The sequence below is a fragment of the Delphinapterus leucas genome, chromosome 3 (genome assembly GCF_059928025.1).
Source record: "Delphinapterus leucas isolate spDelLeu-1000000601 "Yukka" chromosome 3, BTC_Dleu_Yukka2, whole genome shotgun sequence".
In the NCBI taxonomy this organism is placed as follows: Eukaryota; Metazoa; Chordata; class Mammalia; order Artiodactyla; family Monodontidae; genus Delphinapterus; species Delphinapterus leucas.
The window spans coordinates 118,293,907-118,316,929 of NC_143131.1; the positions used below are offsets into that span (position 1 = coordinate 118,293,907).

At 48.4% G+C, this 23,023-nt stretch overlaps 1 long non-coding RNA gene across 2 annotated transcripts in view; it reads left to right on the plus strand.

Annotated features, from left to right (window-relative positions):
- The window catches only part of LOC149749650 (uncharacterized), a 44,193-nt gene that overhangs the window by 12,553 nt on the left and 8,617 nt on the right, over nt 1-23,023 (plus strand). For both annotated transcript variants that reach the window (XR_016392773.1, XR_016392772.1), the window contains exons 2-3: nt 572-966; nt 14,010-14,219. This is a non-coding gene — a long non-coding RNA (uncharacterized LOC149749650). The remainder of the gene's footprint in view (nt 1-571; nt 967-14,009; nt 14,220-23,023) is intronic.

The window sequence follows — 23,023 nt, forward strand, 5'->3', positions numbered from 1 at the left end:
TTTCTACTTGAAGGCCAACAGTCCTACTGTCCCTCAGCCCAGTTTCTTTTCAATATAGCCTAACGTCTCTCTGTCCCCTCTACTGATTTACATGGCAGGTTTATTTAATTAGCCAGAGGGGAGTCAAAGTGCAGCTTGTCCTCAGAGTTAATTAATACTTACTGAGCCACCACACTGTGAGTGATGCCAAGATTGGACTGTGTCCTCTATATCAGCTTAGGGAACAGACTTCAACCCCTTGTGCCTGGCTGGGATTGGGAACTGGAACCAGTTAAAGAGTAGGGATGATGGGGCCCTGAGCTATTGTGAGGAGCAAATGAGGCCGTGCACCTAACATGTTTGCCACAGTGCCTGGCACATAGTAGGGACTTAGATATTGATACTGTGTTTGTAAATTTGAAAAACAAGTGGCAGGGAAAGGTGGCCGAGAGGCCATGTTCCCCTCTGGGGCATGTTCCAAGGGAGAGAGGGGTAATGGTAGCAAATACCACAGGGAACACAAACCCTCAGGCACACTCCCACAAGCATTGTCCATGAAGAAACGCAGCATGCTTCTCCCTATTTTCACCAGGCTCCTTTAGAAGATGGGGAAGGACTTCCCTGGTGGCACAGTGGTTAAGAATCTGCCTGCCAATGCAGGGGACACGGGAAGATCCCACATGCCGCGGAGCAACTAAGCCCGTGTACCGCAACTACTGAGCCTGCGCTCTAGAGCCCACGAGCCACAACTACTGAAGCCCATGAGCCACAACTACTGAAGCCCGCATGCCTAGAGCCCGTGCTCCACAACAAGAGAAGCCACCGCAATGAGAAGCCCGTGCACTGCAGCAAAGACCCAATGCAGCCAAAAATAAAAAATGAATTAAAAAAAAAAGACACAAAAAAGTTGAACATGAAAGGATTGAAAAAAAAGAAGATGGGGAAAGTGCAGGTGGTTGACCCTGGAAGAATTCAAGCAGAGCATGAGTAAGTGGAGACTCTCCTTTAATTGTGATCTGATTGCTAAGGGAAGGAAATCTGGCCTGGGCAAAGGAGTGCTGCTGGCCTATGCGATTCCTGCCAGGCCAGGGCCCTTCCCCTCCTTCCATCACCCCATCTCTGCACACACTGGAACCCCACTCCACTCTTATGTCAAAAGACTTTTGACCCTGGCTTTTCTTTCAAATGGTGCTTCCTTGGGCCCTCTCCTGTGGAGTGCCCTGACAGAGGCATCACTAGGGCAGGATTTGGTGACAGTGCTTGCCCTCTCCCTCTGCCTTCTCCAGGGCTGCCATGCCTGACGAGCATCTCATAGTCTGCCCTGTTTGACTGCTTGGCTGCAGGGGAGTCCCGTCGCCCAAAGCCCGCTTTGCGGTTGGTGGCTTGGGACAGCCTGCCCTAACTCTCCCAGCTCAATATCTGGGCAGCTTCAGTTCTTCTCTTGGGAGTGCTGGCATAGCCAGTGCCTGGGTGTGTGGGCTCTTCACTCTTTGTCTGCCAGGCTTGACCCCATGATCCTATTCAGAGCCTGCCCCTGAGTCTGGATGAGAGGTTACCATGAAGCTACCCAACCCCAGGCATGGATAGTCCTTTCTGGATGCTAAGGCCAAGTAGGAAGACACACTACTGAGGCAAGACCCAGTGGCTGTCTCCGCTGCCAGAAAGATAGCTTTTCTAAGCCAAACGCTGAGGCAAGATACCTGCAGCCCTAAGACCTAGACAGATTTGGACAGGAGGGCACAGTGAGGCTTAGAAGTTTCATCCTGGGTTTGCCACATCTTCTGTACAAAGCCAGATGCTGGGTGGGAAGCATTCTTCCCAATTACCTGAGATGACTTTGGTAAGGAAAATGGAATGCGAAATGGGTCAGAGACTGACACAGCCAGACTGTCAACTACAGCCAGCTCTGGCGGGCCTGAGGTTCTGGGGCCCCTGCGCCCCCTGCTGGCCCCTCAGACAGGCTCCTGCCCTTTGGCTTCCTCCTCCCCAGGAAGCAGCCTGGTGCTTCCTTCTCATCCCAGCGCTACTTCATCGGCTCCCTCCCGCCTCACTCTTTTAATCTTTTCACCTTTGGACCTAGCCTACAGCCGCTCCCTCTTCCTTCCATAACCTGGGCTTCCTCCTTCTGGACAAAAACCTCTGAGTGTGACCCACGGTTTTTTTTGTTTGTGGGGGGAGGGGGGTTGTTTTGGTTTTTGTAGTGTATGACCCAGCCTCTTGAAGAAGACCTCGGAACTGTGCAAGTGGCAGCCTGCCTCAGCCAGCACCTCAGAGCAGGCTCTTCTGCTGCTTCCCAGAGGGCATCCAGCCTCCAGCTCTTCCTTCTCTCTGTCTCTCCCACTGCAGAAGCCCACCCTTACAGAGCCTCTAGGGGTGGCCCCTCTAGCTCTCCCAGACCAGCCCTCCACACCACTCCAGACTGGACCAGGAATATCTTCTATCTCTCTTTCCCTCCCTCCCTCTTCCTCTCCCTCTCCCCTTCCAAATCCTGTCCACTTAGCAAGTTCTAATGGCTCCAGTGTTCCCACTCCAGCCCATCTCCACTATGTCCTCTCCTGAAGCTCCTGCTGCCAGGCTACTTGCTATGACAACAGTCTCTTAGGTGTGTTTGTCTTCTGAGATTGGAAGCACCCAGAGGGCAAGGACTTTTAACCTCCTACAAAACCAAGGGCAGTGCTAGGCTCCCAATGGGCACTCGGGACCCCGTTGAACGCTGATCCTCTCCTACTAACCTACCAGCACTGCCTCAGGGCTCTCTGCCTGCGCAAGGTCCGGGGAGTGGCAGGTCCGGTGCGGCTGTGCCTTCAAGGCTACCATTGTCAGGTCACTGCAGAAGGAGGGAAGATGGGGGCCATTTCCCAGAATGGGTGAGAATGACAGGGAGGCTTTTATTTCCAGGGTGAAGGGAGGGAGGACCAGTCGGGAGTGAGGTGCCTGGGTGTCAGTTATCACGCTGGTGGAGAAGCCCACGCGCGATGTAGGGGACGTGGATCCCAGGAAAACCCCCAAACCTCATAGTTGCCTCGTCCTACCACCCCTCCATTCCTCCCAAGGGCGATCTGCCTCCCGGTTCGTAGCCCTGGGACAGATCCTTGCGTGACCTCGGGCGGCGCCCAGTGCTGCTGTGGACAGCTCATCCCGCGGCGGTGGTGGCGGCGGCGCCCGGCGTGTCCCCAGAGCCGCCAGGGGGCGAATAGGGTGCCCGCCGGCTTTTGGGACGCCCGGGGCACCGGCGCTAAGCGCCGGAGCGTCCCGGCCAGGGAAGACGCGCCCGCCAGAACCTCCTTGGCTTCGCCGCCGCCGCCGCCGCCGCAGCGGGGCCGGGCCGCTACTTCCAGCCCCGCCTTCGGGCCGTCTCGGTCGCTCTGGGCGCCCCAGGCCTGGGTGGGGGCGCAGCCGCTGCGCGCCCGCACAGGTGACGGGCCGCCAGCGCGCCCAGCTCCACGCGCACAGGGCACTGCCCGGCGGACTCGCCTCGCTCGCATCCCGCCCCTCCTTCGCCCTCTTGGCAGCCCCGGCTCTGCTCTCGCAGCCGCCCCGATTTTGGGGCCGGCGATTGAATAGGCCGCACCCCGGGCGCAGCAAATGGAGGACGCTGGAATTTAAGGAGGGGGCGAGGGAGGACGCATCTCAGCCCCCTGCCTTCTCCCCACCACTGCGAAGCGGCCGCAGGCGACGCGCAGGCCGGTCTCTGCGCCCTGGGGCTCTGGTCTGGCCCGGCGCCGGTGCCGGTACGGGTGCCAGGGAGAGACCCCGCGCGAGGTTGGCCGGGCGCAACCGCGCTGCACCTGTTGGAGCGGGCCTCTACGCGCTCGGACCCGAGCCGGCCTCCACGGTACACGCTACCCGGGCGTGTACTGAAGGGCCACAGTTGGCTTTAGGAAAACAAAACGAAATATTTATCTAGAATGGATGTATGCGTATGTCGGCTCCTCTCTGGGTCAGCTGGTTAGGACCATATTTCGTTAAGTCTCAGCCTGCAGCCTGAGACCCCCGACGGCTTAGGACCTGCCCCCTGGCTTTGGCACTGCTGAGGACCTTTTGACTTGATGAGATGCTGTTTCCGTTGAAAAACAGTCTGTTCTTTGGAATCCAAATCAGCTTTTATCAAAACATGTCGGGCCTGACAGAGTTGGTGATAAACGTGTGTGTGTGTTTAAATCCTTTTTGTGCCCACACACTAGCCTGCATCCATTCTAGGTAAATATTTCTACCATTGAACAAAAGGAAGTCAAGTTTGTTTCGTTTCAAAAGGAGTCTTAGAAACAGTATCTCTCTACTTGTGGCTAGTCAATTACCCACACTTTATTTTGCTTTGATTTGGTTAGGTTTAGGGGGTTTTGCGACACTGGAAGCAAGAATTTAGGTTAAAGTACGTCTCAAGCTGCACATGAGCTCTGGTTTCAAATCCTAACATTTAGCACAGGCTTTCACAGCGGGAGTGCCAGGGTTGACATCTGTGTCCGGCTGTATTCTGATTCATGCCGGTCAGAGAGATGCTCAGACAAACCCCTGGGAGAGGGGATCCTGAATGGTTGCACTCCTCTGCCCACCAGGAGGGAGTCAGGAATCCACAGGACAAGACGAGTTTGTCGGCTAAGGGAGCCAGCGCTATATGTCTTAAGTTGCTTTCAGGCTCTGGGATGTGGGATTGGGCTGCAAACTCTGGACTCTAAATCTGTTTAGCATACAGGACCTGGGTCCCAGGAGACTCTCTACCTTCTCCTCAGTTCATCTGGACATGAAAGGTGGGCTCAGAAATCAACAAATCAACCGATGGTCAGAGAGCCTGGGCGATTCTGCAGCCCTGAGGGAGCCTCACCCATTCCGCACCCCCCCTCCCCCCGCAATACAGCACTAAGGCTCTGCTGACAGGGCAGGGATCCACCCCAAGCCCAAGGCAAGATCCCACCCCCGCTCCTTCTGTCCTTCAGTTCCCCGTGTGTCTGAGACTTCCTGGCTCTGTGAAGGCAAGGAGTAGCCTAAAGTCCAGAGCCTCACATCTAAAGAGTGGCACTTGTGGGAGCCCTGGCCCCAGTCCCCAACCTCAGGAGGCTCTGGAGATGGATGGGGTCAGGTGAACAGCGGCATGACTGCAGCCTCTGACCTTAGCCCAGACACCAACACTGCTGCCACCCTGTCTTCTTTGAGCTTTCCCAGAGTTGAGCGCTCACCAGATACGGCTCCCACAGAGTTTCCCCATTCACCGGAATGCAGCCACGTGCCTGGAAGAGCACTCTTAGTTCAGCCCACCCGAGACCTCAACTCCCATCCTCTTCTTGAGTCAGCACTACACTTCCCCCTTCTCAGCTCTGCTGGGGAGCCCTCTATTCCCAGGAGAGCTACCTGGAGGAGGCCATGTCCTCACTGCCTCACAGGTGGGAAGGGATAGACATGAACACATCTGCAAAGGCTCTTCCTGGACCCCCTTAAATCCCAGTGAGTCGTCCATCCCACACTATTTATTGGTTACTGACTTTGGGCCAGGCACGGTGGCAGAGGTCGGGGAATACAAAAATAAATGAAGCCGTTCCTGCCCTTAGAGAGTCCATGGTGTCTGATGGAGGAGTTTATTCTTTAACTCATTCTTTCACTCAAATGAATGAGTCCCTTTGCCAACTGCTAGGGAGACAGCGAAGAAGACAAGCACAGCCCCAGCCATCCTAATAGTACCACCTTGTAGACCCACAGTCCGTAGGGGAGACAGACATTAATCAAGCCATCTGGCAAATAGAGAACTATAAGCCATGATAAAGAGAATCACAGGATGCTTGTGAGCACGTGTAAAGGGCCGGGGCGGTGTGTGTGTGTGTGTGTGTGTGTGTGTGTGTGTGTGTGTGTGGAGAGGGGGAAGACCGGCTGAGGGGGAGGGGCAGTAGGAGGGGACTGACCGGGACCCAGACCTGGCAGAACCTGGTATGGTGCTTATCTTCCTCATGAAACATGACCTCAGAGCTTCGAGAAGGCCCCTCCCTGTACCCTATCCCTCACCCCCACACTCAGGAATTCTGCCAGCCTCTCTCTCTGAGGATGCCAGTCGCTTTTCCTTGCCGCCCGTTGGTGGCAGGAGGCCACAGTGCCCCTTGTGGCCACTGACTGAAGTTTCCAGGACCGTAGAGGGGTGGGGTTTTAGGCTGTGGAGCCGCTGTGTCCCAGCCTCCTGAGCTCCACCAACTAGCCTCAGTCCTTGGGCAGAGCCTCTCTCTCTCGTGCCTCTTGGTGTCACCAAAAGGGGACTCCAGGTTGGCCTGCCTGGGAATAATGCCAGGCTCCCTCAGCTGACACACAAGTGCCTATGCGGCTGCCACGAGTTAGCCAGCAGTAGCCTATGGTGGATAAGGTGGCCTAGACCCACAGGCAGCTGTGCCTCTGCATTTGCTTCCTTTTGTCTTTACAGATGTGGTGGATGTTACCTCCTGTGTGCTCCACATAGTGAGGCCAGAGCCTGGGATCCAGGGGAGTGCTTTACACACCTGCTTCCCTCTGTGGCCCAGGCCTTTGGGGATGTGGGTCTCTTGGCCTCTCCCTTTCCCCTCTGCCAGCCACTCCACATTCACGGTGGCTACAAAGCTTTGTGGCTGGATTTGGTTGCCCTTGAGACCCAAGCACAGAGAAAGAGGCCACTTGCCCTGCTGGTATCATCGTCTCTGTGGAGAGGAAAGTTTGAAAATCCTCATTGGAAAGCTAGAAGCAAGCACTGACCAAAGGCATGATCCTTGTTAGCACTTTCTAGCCAGGCACACATCCCAGCCAGGGCACTTGGGCCTCAAATGGCAGGGCTGCCCGCCTGCCTGAGTTACTCACAGGAGGAAGGTGAAGCAAGACCTCCTTGAGCTTTTAGACGTGGAAGAACTAAGGCTAGCAGCAGGACCACCTGGGGCTCCAGGCAGGGGTAGGGGCAGAAAAGGAGAGCATTCCATGCCTTAGAACCTGGTGGGCACCTTTCTCCTCTCATTAGGTTAACTGAGCTCCTCTTTAAGGTATTATAAATGCTCAGTGAATTCTGATTCTGTTAGGTTGGACAGCGCTAAGGTATCCTGGGTAGATGCTGGGAACACAGCAAGGGACAGGTAATAATAACAGTAACACTACCATGTATTGTTCACTTAATATGTGCACTCTGAGCTCCACGCACTGCATGAATTTTAGTATTTAATCCTTACGACTTTCGCAGAGAGAACTGCCGTTGTCATCCCCATTTTATAGCTTAGGAAACTGAGGCTCAGAGAAATGAAGTAATTTGGCCAAATTCACACACAGCTAATTAGGATTAAAACTGAGATCTGTGTGCCTCCAGGGTTCACACCTTCCTTCTCTCCTACAGACCATCCTCCAGAGCCCAGAGCTGGGAGAGGGAAGAGCACTGGAGAGAAGGAGTGGGTGCCATGCTGGCCTCCGCCCTTGGTCAAGTTCATCCTGCCTCCACACAGACTGTCTTCCTGTGGCCTTGGGGATGGTGGCCTGAGGATGGGCAGTGAGGCCCCCAGATGCCAGGGCAGGGAGGTGGCTGCTCACTCATGTCTCTGAGAGCTGAGCTCCCCAGATACCTGGGCTTCCTGATCTGCTCCCCACCTTGGGCCTAGGTGGTGACTTCTCAGAGCCTGGCACCTGGCAGGCAGGTGGGCATAGGATCGAGGACACACCCTTGGAGCCAGAGGCACCTTCTGAGCTCAAAGCCAAACACGAACACATGGGCAGAGAACCTGCCACTGAAGCCATTCATTTATCCTGTGTGCCCAGAGCTTCCCCTGGAAGCTCTACCACATCACTTCTTCCCAGAGCAGCCCTGGCTTCTGTGTTATGGAAAGGTGTGGGCCTAGGGAGGGAATGGGGTGGGGGCGAGGGGTGCAGAACTTCTGCAAACAGGATGTGGTGCCAGAACCCAGAGCTGCCCTCCCCTCCCCAGAGGAAACCACAGACCTTGGGGAAAGAGAGTCGCCGCTTGCCCAGAGGAGCCATGGGGAGGGAAGGGGTTCAATATGGGGATTATTACATTCAGTCCTTAAACCACCCTAAGAAGGTGCTATAAATTATTCATTTTACAGGAGAGGAAACCGGGGTCAAGGTCTTTCCCAGCTGGGAAAGCTGGGTCCCTCATCTGCCAGGTAGCCCCCTGTTAACTCCTCTGCTGCACCATCTCCATGGCCTTTATCAGGTGATGGCAGTGGGGGGCAGGGGTGGGGGTAAGCAGAAGAGAAAGGGGCCCTAAACCCCAGGCCTTAGAGAGGGGAGAGGCAGCCGCAGGTGTACATAAGGTGTTTGACCTAAAGCCCGAAGGTGACCGCCACTCATTGGTTGATTCCAATTGAGCCCCTTCCACATGTAGGTCCAGCGATGGCAGCGTCCCTGTCCTCTGGCAGTGAAAGGGGACAGATGCTTTACCAGGCGAGTACCCTGGAGACAGCGTGTGGAGGTGTGGAGGGACAGCCAGCCCAGCCTGAGACGGGGAGGGATCAGCAAGGCTTCCTGGAGGGGAGTCCTAAAGAAAGAGTAAAAGTTAAATTAGGGAGAGGAAGGGATGACTGGAGGTAGGGGCAGAGGGGACCACAAGAGCAAGGCCCAGGGAAGCCTAAGCCCTTTGAGAGCCGCTGAGAAATGGGGGGTGAGGGGAGCAGAGGCAAGAGGAGAGGGTGGATGGGCAGGCCAGAAGCCACAGCGTTTCCAAGCCCAAGGAACCTAGGACAGCCAGACACCCTCCCACAATCTCCCTGCGGACATCGCTGCGAACCGGACCGGGAACATTCCAGCCTAATCGAAGCTCAGATCGGGAGCTCCAGAGGCTCCACACGCTGGGGCCGGCCTCCCCCGGGGAGCTTGCCCGCTCCCTCAGGCCAGGCCCCAGTAGGGGCTAAGGGGCCCTCAAGGGTTCAGACCCTAAAGAGGCTGGAAGTTTTCCCTCTCCGGTATGGGGGGGGGGGGAACTGGGTAGGGATGGAGCAGAGGGGAATGGAAATGGAGCCGGAGGGAGGGCCCACCTGCCGGACAGAAAGATCCTGCCTGAGGAACAGGACTTCAGAGCCGTCAGGGTTCTCAAGGGGCCCCCGCTCAAGCCGGTATTTCGGAAAAGGGCTGAAGGGCAGGATTTCAGTCCCAGCCTGAGCCCAAGCCTGTGCTGCCCTCTACCAGGCCCAGCCTCGTCTGCTCTCGGCTTAAGTGGGGACACAGGCTAGGATATGGGAGCAACAGCCCCCCCAGCCCTGGAAATGGGGTGTCAGATGGCCAACTGGACTGCATATTCTGTTGTCCGTTAGTCATTTTTATTTCTTCATTAAAGCTTCCATCCTTTTACTATGTAAACAGCATCATGCTTAGGAAAAGAGCTAAGGAGGTGGAAGGGTATGGGGACAGAAGTCTTAAATACATTACCTAATGTCACCAATTACAGCCTAAGAGAGAAGTGACCCCTATCCTCTTTATACACTGGAGAAATTCCTGCCTCTGATCTCCCAGCTCCCTTGGTCTTCTCTCCACCCTGCCCCCCACCCCGCCCCCTCACAGAGAAGCAGGTCTCTGGCATTGGCAATAGTTAGAGACAAAGAAGCAGTGAGAGGAAAGGAAGAGAAACCAGGCTGCCTCAGGGTAAGGGGACCCCATCCCACCTCACAGGCTGGCAGGACACCACCTGCTGGGAGTGGGGGTGGAGTGGGGGAGGGCGACTCTCCCTTCCAGGACCTCTGAGCTTCCTAGTTCAGGTCCAAGGACCTGGTGTCATTATCAGGGGGACCAGGCCAGGAGGAAACCTCCCCCAGCTGACCTGGTTGACCTGCTTCCAGAAGCTGGCCAAATTCTTTGCATGGCCTTGTCCCCAAGGTGTCATCAATAACAGTAGCAGTGGCCACAGCAGCAGCAGCAAAGGAGATTATGCATGGAGGGTTGGCTAGGTGTCTGCACTGAGCTCCCACATTTTTCATTATCTTTTGAAGTCCCCACAAACCTCAGGAGATTTTAATAACCCCATTTTACAGATGAGACGACTGAGGCTCAGAGAAGTTAAGTGACTTCCCTAAGTCATATAGTTACTAAGTGACAGTGTCAGGACTCAAACGAGGTCTCACTGACTCCAGAGGGTGAACGAAGCTGCACTGCCTCTTCCCTTCCCCCGCCACGCCCGCTCACTCCCAAACCCAAGGCCTCACAGGGCAGCATCTTCTACGCTCTTCAACCCTTCTGACCTCTTCTTCCTCACGCTCAGTTCTGCCCCAGCTCCTGGCCCACCTTTGCAGAGCTGGGGAGGAAGCAGGATGGTTCTACTGCTGGGGTGGAAGGGCCCGTGCACCCTGGCACATGGGAAGGGGCCCGAGCTCAGCTTGGCACACTGACTGGCTTGGCCTGGCCAGCAGGCATCACTCACACGTCAGAGTAGCCATGGTCACTTTTGTTAGTCGAGATGACTGCATTCAAGAGGGAAGAGGAGAGAAGGAGGGGCCCAAGCCCAAGAGGGCAGAGTGGGCGATCAGGGACCATAACCTCCTAGGGGCACAGGTGAGCGGAGATTTGTGGCTCAGGCTGACACACCAGGCTCTGTAGGTGCCCTCAGCACCCACCTGCCCTGGGAGGTTCTCTCCCCACCTCTCCACTGCTGCCTGCTCTGACCCCACCATGCCTGGGGAACCAGGGACCACCTCCTTCACCTCCCAGGAGCCCAGGCTCTGGAATCAAAGGAACCTGGGTTTGAATCCTGGGACCCTAAGCAAGTTACTTTATCTCTCTGGGTCTCAGGTCCCTTAACTCCAAACTGACAGAACATTGTGATAAAGGAGCTAAAGAAAGAATGTTTAATAGTAGTAACATTAATGTTTATTCAGCACCCACTGTGTGCCAGGATGTTTCATGTATTATCTCACTAAATCCTCAAAACCGCCCTAGGAGTTCAGTGCTATTATCATCGCCCCTATTTTATAGGCAAGGAGACTGAGGCTTAGGGGAAATAATTTGCCAAAGCTGGCAAGCCACAGAGCTGGGATAGGCCTCCAGGGTCTGTGCTCGCAGCTACCTCGATGTGTGATGTGCAGCTGGCTTGAGTGTTTGAGCCCTCAGATCCTCTGGCTTGCTTCCTATTCCACTTTGCAGAGGGGCTGCAAGAGTCCCTGGTATCAATGGGGAATGCTGACCTCAGGGGTTGGCACGCTGCCCAGGATCCCCTTCCTAGGCCTTTTTGAGCCAGTGACAGACTTCTCCTGGTCACCTCCCTGAAAGGCTCTTCTTCCTTCCCCAGGGCTGAGGCTGGGGATCTGCCTCAGGTGTCCCCGGGTGACACAAGTGAGGACAGCAAATGTCAGGAGGATCCTGTGTACTGGGGTGCATATGTTTTGAATCTTCTCCCATCTGACCACTTAATTGATCTAGGAAGGGCCTGAGGTTCCACTGGGTCAACAGATCAGGAAACTGAAACTCAGAAATATTAAGTGATATGTGCAAAGTTGCCCATCATGTGCAGGGTGGAGGGAAGATTGTGGAGCCAGGTGGCCAGAGCCCAGAATCAGAAGTCTTAACCCCAAGCTCTTCTCTGTCAGGGGCAGACTCTCTAATTTGATAGTTTGGGGCAGGTGCAGCCTGTTAATGGGCCCAGGCACTGCCTGTATTCACACATGCTGAACTGTCAGGATCCTGAAGCCCTGTTCCTACTCCCATTACTCAATAGGGCCCTCATTCATTTATTAGGTTGACAATTATTTATTGAACACCTACTGTGTGCCAGATCCTATACTAAGCACCAAGGATGCATTGGTGAACAAAAGCGGACCCGGTGCCTGCTCTCATGGAGCATATATACCAGTGGAAAAGAATCAAACAAATATGTGTCCAGTTACAAATTGTGATACACGCCAAGAAGGAAAACTACAGCCGATTCTAAGGCAGAACAACAGCGGGGGCATAACTTAGACTGGGGGGGGTGGGGGCGAGGAGCAGCGGGCGGGAAGACCTTTTGGAGATGACTTTTATATACGAACATAACCAATCAATCAGCCAGTTGATTAACCCAGACCAGAGAGGTGGTCAAGTTCCACATGCTATGATTTCCAGAGTAAAGAGGTTTCCGTTCGGCTTTCCTCTCCATCAAGGAAAAGTGCTGTTGTCTACGGCCGTTTTGCCATTTGCCTTGAGACTGCAGGTCCCGGTGATCTCAGAGTACAAGTGAGGGAAAATATAATCTGACTTGGTTTTTTGGATAAAACAAGAAGTGCTGGGTCCCCCCTCGCCCAGATCGGCGCCGGCCCCTGCCTCACCACCCGCCCTCAGAAGTGCGGTGCTCTGTCGCCACCTGGTGGATGTAACAGACCACGCACGGGGTCGCCCGGCCTCCCGGGTCTGGGGTAGGATACGGAAAGCGGCTTCCTTCGGGCGGAGGCTGAAAAGGAGGCAGTGGGTTTGGATGACTTCCTGGCAGGGGGCGGAGATGGGGAGAAGGAGCGAGGGTGGATGGAGAACTGCTGCTTGAAAGTCAACTGACTGGAGACCGACAATGGCCCCATTGTGTCCGGAGCCTTGACCTTGATTTCCTGCCACTGTCGTCTCCCGGCGTGGCATCACCCGGGGCTGATTGGCCCGGAGTCCGTTCCGTGACAGTGGGCGGGCCCCGGGCTTGGATGGCGAGCACTGGGCTCCCCCGGGGGCTGAGACACGCGACTGGCCCTGTCCCCCCAGGAATCCCAGGGAAGGCGGGTAGGGCAACGGGCCGACGCCTCTCAGAAGTCATTTCCTCCTTGCTGCCCACAGTCAGGAGTTTGGGGCAAGAACTCGGGACTTTCTTTGAAAAGCAGTGCTACCTTATGGTTAGGAACTGGGATCTGCAGTCTGAGAGACCCAGCTCCAAATTAGGGGATCCCTGGACACAGCCTTTAAAACCACCCACTCTTTTCTTCTTTCTTTCTTCCTACCTCTCTTTCTTTCTTTTTTTCTTTCTTTTTCCATTCTCTTCCCTTCCTTCCTTCTTTCTTTCTTAGCACATACTGGGATACACATTCCCTTTGTAAAAAATATTACACAATACAATAAAAAGTTACAGCTCCCCACCTTTGTCACACACACACACACACACACACACCCTCAGGTAATTGCTACTGTTAGATTGATGTGTGTCCTTCCCGACCTCATTCAATGAATTTACATGAGTCTGTACATATGAAAATATATGATTCCTTGTATGTACTCTCCGGGCCTCAGTTTCCTAATCTGAAAAATGGGAATGAAAATAATAGTAGTTAATTCTGAAAAGTTACTGAGAATGTTACCTGAGATAATTCATGTGGAGCGCTTGGCTCGGCACCTGGCACACAGCATCTGTGACTATTGTTGTCATCATTCACCATGATTATTATCATTATCATTGGGACCCAGACCCAATTCTAAGGTCTGGATAGAAGCCCTGTCTTCCTCCACAGCCTGCTCTTCCCCCTCCCCCTTCTCCTTCCTAACAGCCTGTGATAAAAATCTGTGTTCCCTAATGCCTGTGTTTTTTAAAAACTAGAAAGAGCATCTGGTGTTTTCTGCATGTTCTCTCCTCCCCTTCCCTTCCTTCACCCCACCCGCCCCTTCCCTTCCATATTTGACCTAGATGTGACTGCTCACCCCACCGCAGAGAGAACATTCCATTCTGTGTCAGAAGAAGAGTTTCATGGCCCATACGATGCTGTTGGACCCACAGTGTTTGTACATAAAGGCTGTCTGCTGGGTAGGGGTAGGGCTAGTGGCTGAAAGGGGGCAGGGTGGGGGGCGGCACGCTCTGTGAAAGAGCACATAGTAAAGCAGGTAAGTAAGCAGTAGGGTCGGCTGTTAGAGCAACCCAGGGTGTGGCCAAGGGCAAGTCATTTCACCTGTCTGAGCCTCAGTTATCTCACCTGTGCAATGGGGCTACTAACAATAGCCACCACATTCAAGTGCTATGAGGATAACAGGGAACCTGTGAAGGGACTTGGTACTGAGAAAGCCAAATAGTAGTTATGTTGGAAAACTAAGTGTCATGTTTGTTTAGCATTTTATGTTTGCAAAGAGAATTTCTAACTTCTTTTTTTCTTTTTAATATAAACTAGTTTTTGCTGCATGGAGAAGGAAGTTTGGTTTGGATTTACAAGTCTCAGGAGAAAGGCAAATGCCTTTTCCTGGGCCTCTGTTGAAGCAGCCAGGTGCCACTTCCTGGAGCTGTTGCTGGTCCCTAACATAGCCACAGAGAGCATCAGGATACAGGACACTGAAGGACCTCACTGTTCCAGAGGATGTAGCAGGAAATACGTCAAATCCATGTGAGTAAGACAAGGCCAAATCACCCATTCCACAAACAGTCATGGAGCAGCTGCTTCATGCCCAGCCTGTACTACAGAGCCCTGCACAGCTGAGGGTCCCTGGAATACAGGGGTTTTTTTTGGCGGGCTTGGTGGGGGGAACTTACTGCACATACAAGCTAATATTTATTCAGTGCTTATTAGATGCCAAGTGTGTTATAAGGACAACAAACAAGTCTTAGATAAGATCTTTGTCCCCCTATAGCTTGTGTTTTATTGTAATTTTTAAAAACTTTATTGAAGTATAGTTGATTTACAATGTCATGTTAATTTCTTCTGTACAGCAAAGTGACTCAGTTATACATACATACATACGTATATATATTCTTTTTCATGTTCTTTTCCATTATGGTTTGTCACAGGATATTGAATATAGTTCCCTGTGCTATACAGTAGGACCTTGTTGTTTATCCATCCTATATAAATACAACAGTTTGCATCTGCTAACCCCAAACTCCCCATCCTTCCCTCCCCTACCCTGCCTCCCCCTTGGCAACCACAAATCTGTTCTCTATATCTGTGAGTCTGTTTTTGTTTCATAGATATGTTGATTTGTGTCACATTTTAGATTCCACATATAAGTGATATCATATGGTGTTTGTCTTTCTCTTTCTGACTGACTTTGCTTAGTATGATAATCTCTGGGTCCATCCATGTTGCTGCAAATGGCATTATTGCATTCTTTTTGATAGCTGAGTAGTATTCCATTGTATATATGTACCACATCTTCATTATCCATTCATCTGTCGATGGACATTTAGGTTGTTTCTATGTATTGGCTATTGTAAAGAGTGCTGATTTGAATATAGGGATGCATGTGTCATTTTGAATTAGAGTTTTGTCTGGGTATATGCCCAGGAGTGGGATTGCTGGATCATATGGCATCTCTACTTTTAGTTTTTTTGAGTAACCTCCATACTGTTTTCCGTAGTGGCTGCACCAATTTACATTCCCACCAACAGTGTAACAGGGTTCCCTTTTCTCCACACCCTCTCCAGCATTTGTTATTTGTAGACTCTTTAATGATGGCCATTCTCGCTGGTGTGAGGTAGTTCCTCATTGTAGTTTTGATTTATATTTCTCAAATAATTAGTGATGTTGAGCATCTTTTCATGTGCTTATTGGCCATCTGTATGTCTTCTTTGGAGAAATGTTTATTTAGGTCCTCTGCCCATTTTTTGATTGGGTTGTTTGTGTCCTTTTGTTGTTGAGTTGTATGAGCTGTTTGTATATTTTGGAAATTAAGCCCTTGTTGAGCGCAACATTTGCAAATATTTTCCCCCAGTCTGTAGGTTGTCTTTTCGTTTTTTTCTTATGGTTTCCTTTGCTGTGCAAAAGCTTATAAGTTTGATTAGGTCCTGTTTGTTTATTTTTGCTTTTATTTCTATTGCCTTGGGAGACTGACCTAAGAAAACACTGGTACGATTTATGTCAGAGAATGTTTTGCCTATGTTCTCTTCTAGGAGTTTTAAGGTGTCTGGTCTTATATTTAGGTCTTTAGTAGCTTGCTTTTAATGGTTCTTCTATACATGTTACTTTCCTCTGCTTTTTTGGGGGGTGTTATACGCACATTAAAATTTATCTTTTTGAGTGTACAGTTCTGTGAGTTTCAACAAACACAGACATAAAACCACCATCACAATCAAAATATAGAATGTGTCCCCCCCCAAATTTTCCTCTTGCTCTTTAGTGATAAATAAGACTTCTCCCCCAACCCCAGCCACTGGAAACCACTGATCTGATTTTGTCATTATAGTTTTGCCTTTTCCAAAATGGATTCTTACAGTATGTAGCCTTGAGTCTGCTTCTTTCTTTTACCTTAATGCTTTTGAGATTCACCCACATTGTTGTACATATCAGCGGTTTGTCCCTTTTCTCTTTAACTTTTCATTCTAAAATGTTTCCAATATAAATTTAAAAGAATAATAGTGTGGGAATTCCCTGGCGGTCCAGTGGTTAGGACTCAGTGCTTTCATTACTGTGGCCTGGGTTCAATCCCTGGTCAGGGAACTAAGATCCCACAAGCCACACAGCCAAAATAATAATAATAATAATAGAGTGAATGTCTTTAAATCTACCACCTATATTCAATAATTGTTTGCATTTTGCTATATTTTAAAATAACATCTATAACAGGCATATATTTGCTGAACCATTGGAAAGTAAGTTGTAGGCACTGACACTTCACCTCTAAAACTTCAACACATATCACCTAAGAATGAGTGATGACCATACGTTATCACACCTAAGAAAGGTGACAATAAATTCCCAAGTGTCATCTACTATTCATCCATTTGCAAATTTCCCAAATTTCAAAAAAGACTTTTATAGTTTTTATCCACTTGCTAGAGGGGTTTTTTGTTTGTTTGTTTGTTTGTTTTTGGCCGAGCCCGGCAGCTTGTAGGATCTTAGCTCCCCAACCAGGGATGGAATCCTGAGGCCCCAGCAGTGAGAGTGCCAAGTCTAATCACTGGGCTTCCAGGGAATTCCCAACTAGAGTTTTATTTCTAAACTTTTAGTTTTGAAATAGTTATAGACTCATAGGACGTTGCAAAAATAAAAGAGTCTCATGTACCCTTTAACCATCTTCCCATAAAAATGACATATTACATTGAGCTGTAGTAAAATATCGAAACTAGGACACTTGCAGTAGTACATTACTGTTAACTAGACAACAGAACTTATTCCGTTTTCACCAATTTTTTTTTTTTTTTTTTTTTTTTTTGTGGTACGCAGGCCTCTCACTGTTGTGGCCTCCCCCGTTGCAGAGCACAGGCTCCGGACGCTCAGGCTCAGCGGCCATGACTCACGGTCCTAGCCACTCTGCAGCATGTGGGATCTTCCCGGACCGGGGCACGAACCCGTGTCCCCTGCATCGGCAGGTGGACTCTCAACCACTGCGCCACCAGGGAAGCCCTACCAATTTTTAACCTGCATTCATTCGTGTGTGTGTGGGGGGTGTATGTTTAGTTCTATGCACTTAAATCCCAAGTAGAGATTCTTGTAACTACCACCACGGTCAAGGTTGTTACTGTTGAGCAGAAGCAAGAAGAACTACAGTCCTGCAGCCTGTGGAACGAAAACCACATTCACAGAAAGATAGACAAAATGAAAAGGCAGAGGACAATGTACCAGATGAAGGAACAAGATAAAACCCCAGAAAAACAACTAAATGAAGTGGAGATAGACAACATCCCAGAAAAAGAATTCAGAATAATGATAGTGAAGATCCAGGACCTCAGAAAAAGAATGGCGGCAAAGATCGAGAAGATGCAAGAAATGTTTAACAGGGCTTCCCTGGTGGCACAGTGGTTAAGAATATGCCTGCCAATGCAGGAGACATGGGTTTGAACCCTGGTACAGGAAGATCCCACATGCCGCGAACAACAAAGCCCATGCGCCACAACTACTAAGCCTGCACCCTACAGCCCATAAGCCACAACTACTGAGCCCACGTGCCACAACTACTGAAGCCCGTGCGCCTAGAGCCCATGCTCCGCAACAAGAGAAGCCACTGCAATAAGAAGCCTGTGCACCACAATGAAGAGTAGCCCCTGCTTGCCACAACTAGAGAAAAGCCCGTGTGCAGCAACAAAGACCCAATGCAACCAAAAATAAATAAATAAATTTATTTTAAAAAAAGAGAAACATTGAAAAAAGACCTAGAAGAATTAAAGAACAAACACCTACAAGAATTAAAGAACAAACAAACAGAGCTGAACAATACAATAACTGAAATAAAAAATACACTAGAAGGAAGCAATAGCAGAATAACTGAGGCAGAAGAACGGATAAGTGACCTGGAAGACAGAATGGTGGAATTCACTGCCATGGAACAGAATAAAGAAAAAAGAATGAAAAGAAGTGAAGACAGCCTAAGAGACCTCTGGGACAACATTAAACGCACCAACATTCACATTATAGGGATCCCAGAAGGATAAGAGAGAGAGAAAGGACCCAAGAAAATATTTGAAGAGATTATGGTCAAAAACTTGCTAACATGGGGAAAGAAATAGCCACCCAAGTCCAGGAAGCACAGAGAGTCCCAGGCAGGATAAACCCAAGGAGAAACATGCTGAGACACATAGTAATCAAACTGACAAAAATGAAAGACAGAAAAAGTATTAAAAGCAACAAAACAAAACAACAAATAACATACAAGGGAACTCCCATAAGGTTAACAACTGATTTCTCAGCAGAAACTCTACAAGCCAGAAGGGAGTGGCATGATATATTTAAAGTGATGAAAGGGAAGAGCCTACAACCAAGATTACTCTACCTGGCAAGGATCTCATTCAGATTTGATGGAGAAATCAAAAGCTTTACAGACAAGAAAAAGCTAAGAGAATTCAGCACCACCAAACCAGCTCTACAACAAAAGCTAAAGGAACTTTTCTAAGTGGGAAACACAAGAGAAGAAAAGGACCTACAAAAACAAACTCAAAACAATTAAGAAAATGGTAATAGGAACATACATATCGATAATTACCTTAAATGTGAATGGATTAGGTGCTCCAACCAAAAGACACAGTCTCACTGAATGGATACAAAAAACAAGACCCATATATATGCTGTCTACAAGAGACCCACTTCAGACCTAGGGACACATACAGACTGAAAGTGAGGGGATGGAAAAAGGTATTCCATGCAAATGGAAATCAAAAGAAAGCTGGAGTAGCAATACTCATATCAGATAAAATAGGCTTTAAAATAAAGAATGTTACAAGAGACAAGGAAGGACACTACATAATGATCAAGGGATCAATCCAAGAAGAAGATATAACAATTATAAATACATATGCACCCAACATAGGAGCACCTCAATACATAAGGCAAATGCTAACAGCTATAAAGAGGAAATCGACAGTAACACAATAATAGTGGGGGACTTTAACACCTCACTTACACCAATGGACAGATCATCCAGACAGAAAATTAATAAGGAAACACAAGCTTTAAATGGCACAACAGACCAGAGAGATTTAATTGATATTTATAGGACATTGCATCTGAAAACAGCAGAATACACTTTCTTCTCAAGTACACACGGAACATTCTCCAGGATAGATCACATCTTGGGTCACAAATCAAGCCTTGGTAAATTTAAGAAAATTGAAATCATATCAAGCATCTTTTCCAACCACAACACTATGAGATTAGAAATCAATTAAAGGCAAAAAAACGTAAAAAACACAAACACATGGAGGCTAAGTAATACGTTACTAAATAGCCAACAGATCACTGAAGAAATCAAAGAGGAAATCAAAAAGTACCTAGAGACAAATGACAACGAAAGCACGATGATCCAAAACCTATGGGGTGCAGCAAAAGCAGTTCTAAGAGGGAAGTTTATAACAATACAAGCCTACCTCAAGAAACAAGAAAAATCTCAAATAAACAATCTAACCTTATACCTAAAGGAACTAGAGAAAGAAGAATAAATGAAACCCAAAGTTAGTAGAAGGAAAGAAATCATAAAGATCAGAGCAGAAATAAATGAAATAGACACAAAACAATAGCAAAGATCCATAAAACTAAAAGCTGGTTCTTTGAGAAGATAAACAAAATTGATAAACCTTTAGCCAGGTTCATCAAGAAAAAGAGGGAGAGGACTCAAATCAATAAAATTAGAAATGAAAAAGGACAAGTTACAATGGATATGGCAGAAATATAAAGCAACCTAAGAGACTACTACAAGCAACTCTATGCCGATAAAATGGACAACCTGGTAGAAATGGACAAATTCTTAGAAAGGTATAAGCTTCCAAGACTGAACCAGGAAGAAATAGAAAATATGAACAGACTAATCACAAGTAATGAAATTGAAACTGTGATTAAAAATCTTCCAACAAACAAAAGTCCAGGACCAGATTGCTTCACAGGTGAATTCTGTCAAACATTTAGAGAATAGCTAACACCTATCCTTCTCAAACTCTTCCAAAAAGTTGCAGAGGCAGGAACACTCCCAAACTCATTCTACGAGGCCACCATCACCCTGACACCAAAACCAGACAAAGATAGTACAAAAAAAGAAAATTACAGACCAATATCACTGATGAATATAGATGCAGAAATCCTCAACAAGGGTCTTCCTTGGTGGCGCAGTGGTTGAGAGTCCGCCTGCTGATGCAGGGGGCACGGGTTCGTGCCCTGGTCTGGGAAGATCCCACGTGCCATGGAGCGGCTAGGCCTGTGAGCCATGGCCGCTGAACCTGCGCATCCAGAGTCTGTGCTCCACAACGGGAGAGGCCACAACAGTGAGAGGCCCGCGTACCACAGGAAAAAAAAAATCCTCAACAAAATATTAGCAAACAGAATCCAACAACATATTAAAAGGATCATACAACATGATCAAGTGGGATTTATCCCAGGGATGCAAGGATTCTTCAATATATGCAAATCAATTAATGTGATACACCATATTAACAAACTGAAGAATAAAAACCATATGATCATCTCAATAGATGCAGGAAAAGCTTTCGACAAAATTCAACACCCATTTATGATAAAAACTCTCCAGAAAGTGGGCATAGAGGGAACCTACCTCAACATAATAAAGGCCATATACAACAAACCCACAGCAAACATCATTCTCAATGGTGAAAAACTGAAAGCATTTCCTCTAAGATCAGGAACAAGACAAGGATGTCTACTCTCACCACTATTATCAACATAGTTTTGGAAGTCCTAGCTACAGCAATCAGAGAAGAAAAAGAAATAAAAGGAATACAAATTGGAAAAAAGAAGTAAAACTGTCACTGTTTGCAGATGACATGACACTATACATAGAGGATCCTAAAGATGCCACCAGAGAACTACTAGAGCTAATCGATGAATTTGGTAAAGTTGCAGGATACAAAATTAATGCACAGAAATCTCTTGCATTCCTATACACTAACAACGAAAGATTAGAAACAGAAATTAAGGAAACGATCCCATTCACCATTGCAACAAAAAGAATAAAATACCTAGGAATAAACCTACCTAAGGAGACAAAATTCCTGTATGCAGAAAACTATAAGACACTGATGAAGAAATCAAAGATGACACAAACAGATGGAGAGATATACCATGTTCTTGAATTGGAAGAATCAATATTGTGAAAATGACTATACTACCCAAAGCAATCTACAGATTCAATGCAATCCCTATCAAATTACCAGTGGCATTTTTTATGGAACTAGAACACAAAATCTTTAAAATTTGTATGGAGACACAAAAGCCCCCGAAGAGCCAAAGCAGTCTTGAGGAAAAAAACAGAGCTGGAGGAATCAGACTCCCTGCCTTCAGACTACACTACAAAGCTACAGTAATCAAGACAATATGGTACTGGCACAAAAACAGAAATATAGATCAATGGAAAAGGATAGAAAGCCCAGAGATAAACCCACACACCTATGGCCAACTAATCTATGACAAAGGAGGCAAGGATATACAGTGAAGAAAAGACAGTCTCTTCAATAAATGGTGCTGGGAAAACTGGACAGCTACATGTAAAAGAATGAAATTAGAACACTCCCTAACACCATACACAAAAATAAACTCAAAATGGATTAAAGACCTAAATGTAAGACCGGACACTATAAAACTCTTAGAGGAAAACATAGGAAGAACACTCTTTGACATAAATCACAGCAAGATCTTTTTTGACCCACCTCCTAGAGTAATGGAAGTAAAAACAAAAATAAACAAATGGGACCCAATGAAACTTAAAAGCTTTCGCACAGCAAAGGAAACTATAAACAAGACGAAAAGACAACCCTCAGAATGGGAGAAAATATTTGCAAATGAATCAACAGACAAAGGATTAATCTCCAAAATATATAAACAGCTCATGCAGCTCAATATTAAAAAAAACAAACAACCCAGGCTTCCCTGGTGGCGCAGTGCCTGCCGATGCAGGGGACGTGGGTTCATGCCCTGGTCCGGGAGGATCCTGCATGCCGTGGAGCAGCTGGGCCCATGAGCCGTGGCCGCCGAGCCTGTGCATCCGGAGCCTGTGCTCCGTAATGGGAGAGGCCACGGCAGTGAGAGGCCTGCGTACCGCAAAAAAAAAAAAAAAAAAAAAAAAAAAAATCAAAAAATGGGCAGAAGACCTAAACACACATTTCTCCAAAGAAGACATATAGATGGCCAAGAGGCACATGAAAAGCTGCTCAACATCACTAATTATTAGAGAAATACAAATCAAAACTACAATGAGGTATCACCTTACACTGGTTAGAATGGGCATCATCAGAAAATCTACAAACAACAAATGCTGGAGAGGGTGTGGAGAAAAGGGAACCCTCTTGCACTGTTGGTGGGAATGTAAATTGATACAGCTACTATGGAGAACAGCATGGAGGTTCCTTAAAAAACTAAAAATAGAATTACCATATGACCCAGCAATCCCACTACTGGGCATATACCCAGAGAAAACCATAATTCAAAAGGACACATACACCACAATGATCATTGCAGCACTATTTACAATAGCCAGGTCATGGAAGCAACCTAAATGCCCATTGACAGACGAATGGATAAAGAAGATGTGGTACATATATACAATGGAATATTACTCAGCCATAAAAAGGAATGAAATTGGGTCATTTGTAGAGACGTGGATGGACCTAGAGACTGTCATACAGAGTGAAGTAAGTCAGAAAGAGGAAAACAAATATATATTAATGCATATATGTTGGATCTAGAAAAACGGTACAGATGAACCAGTTTGCAGGGCAGAAATAGAGACAGAGATGTAGAGAACAAACGTATGGACACCA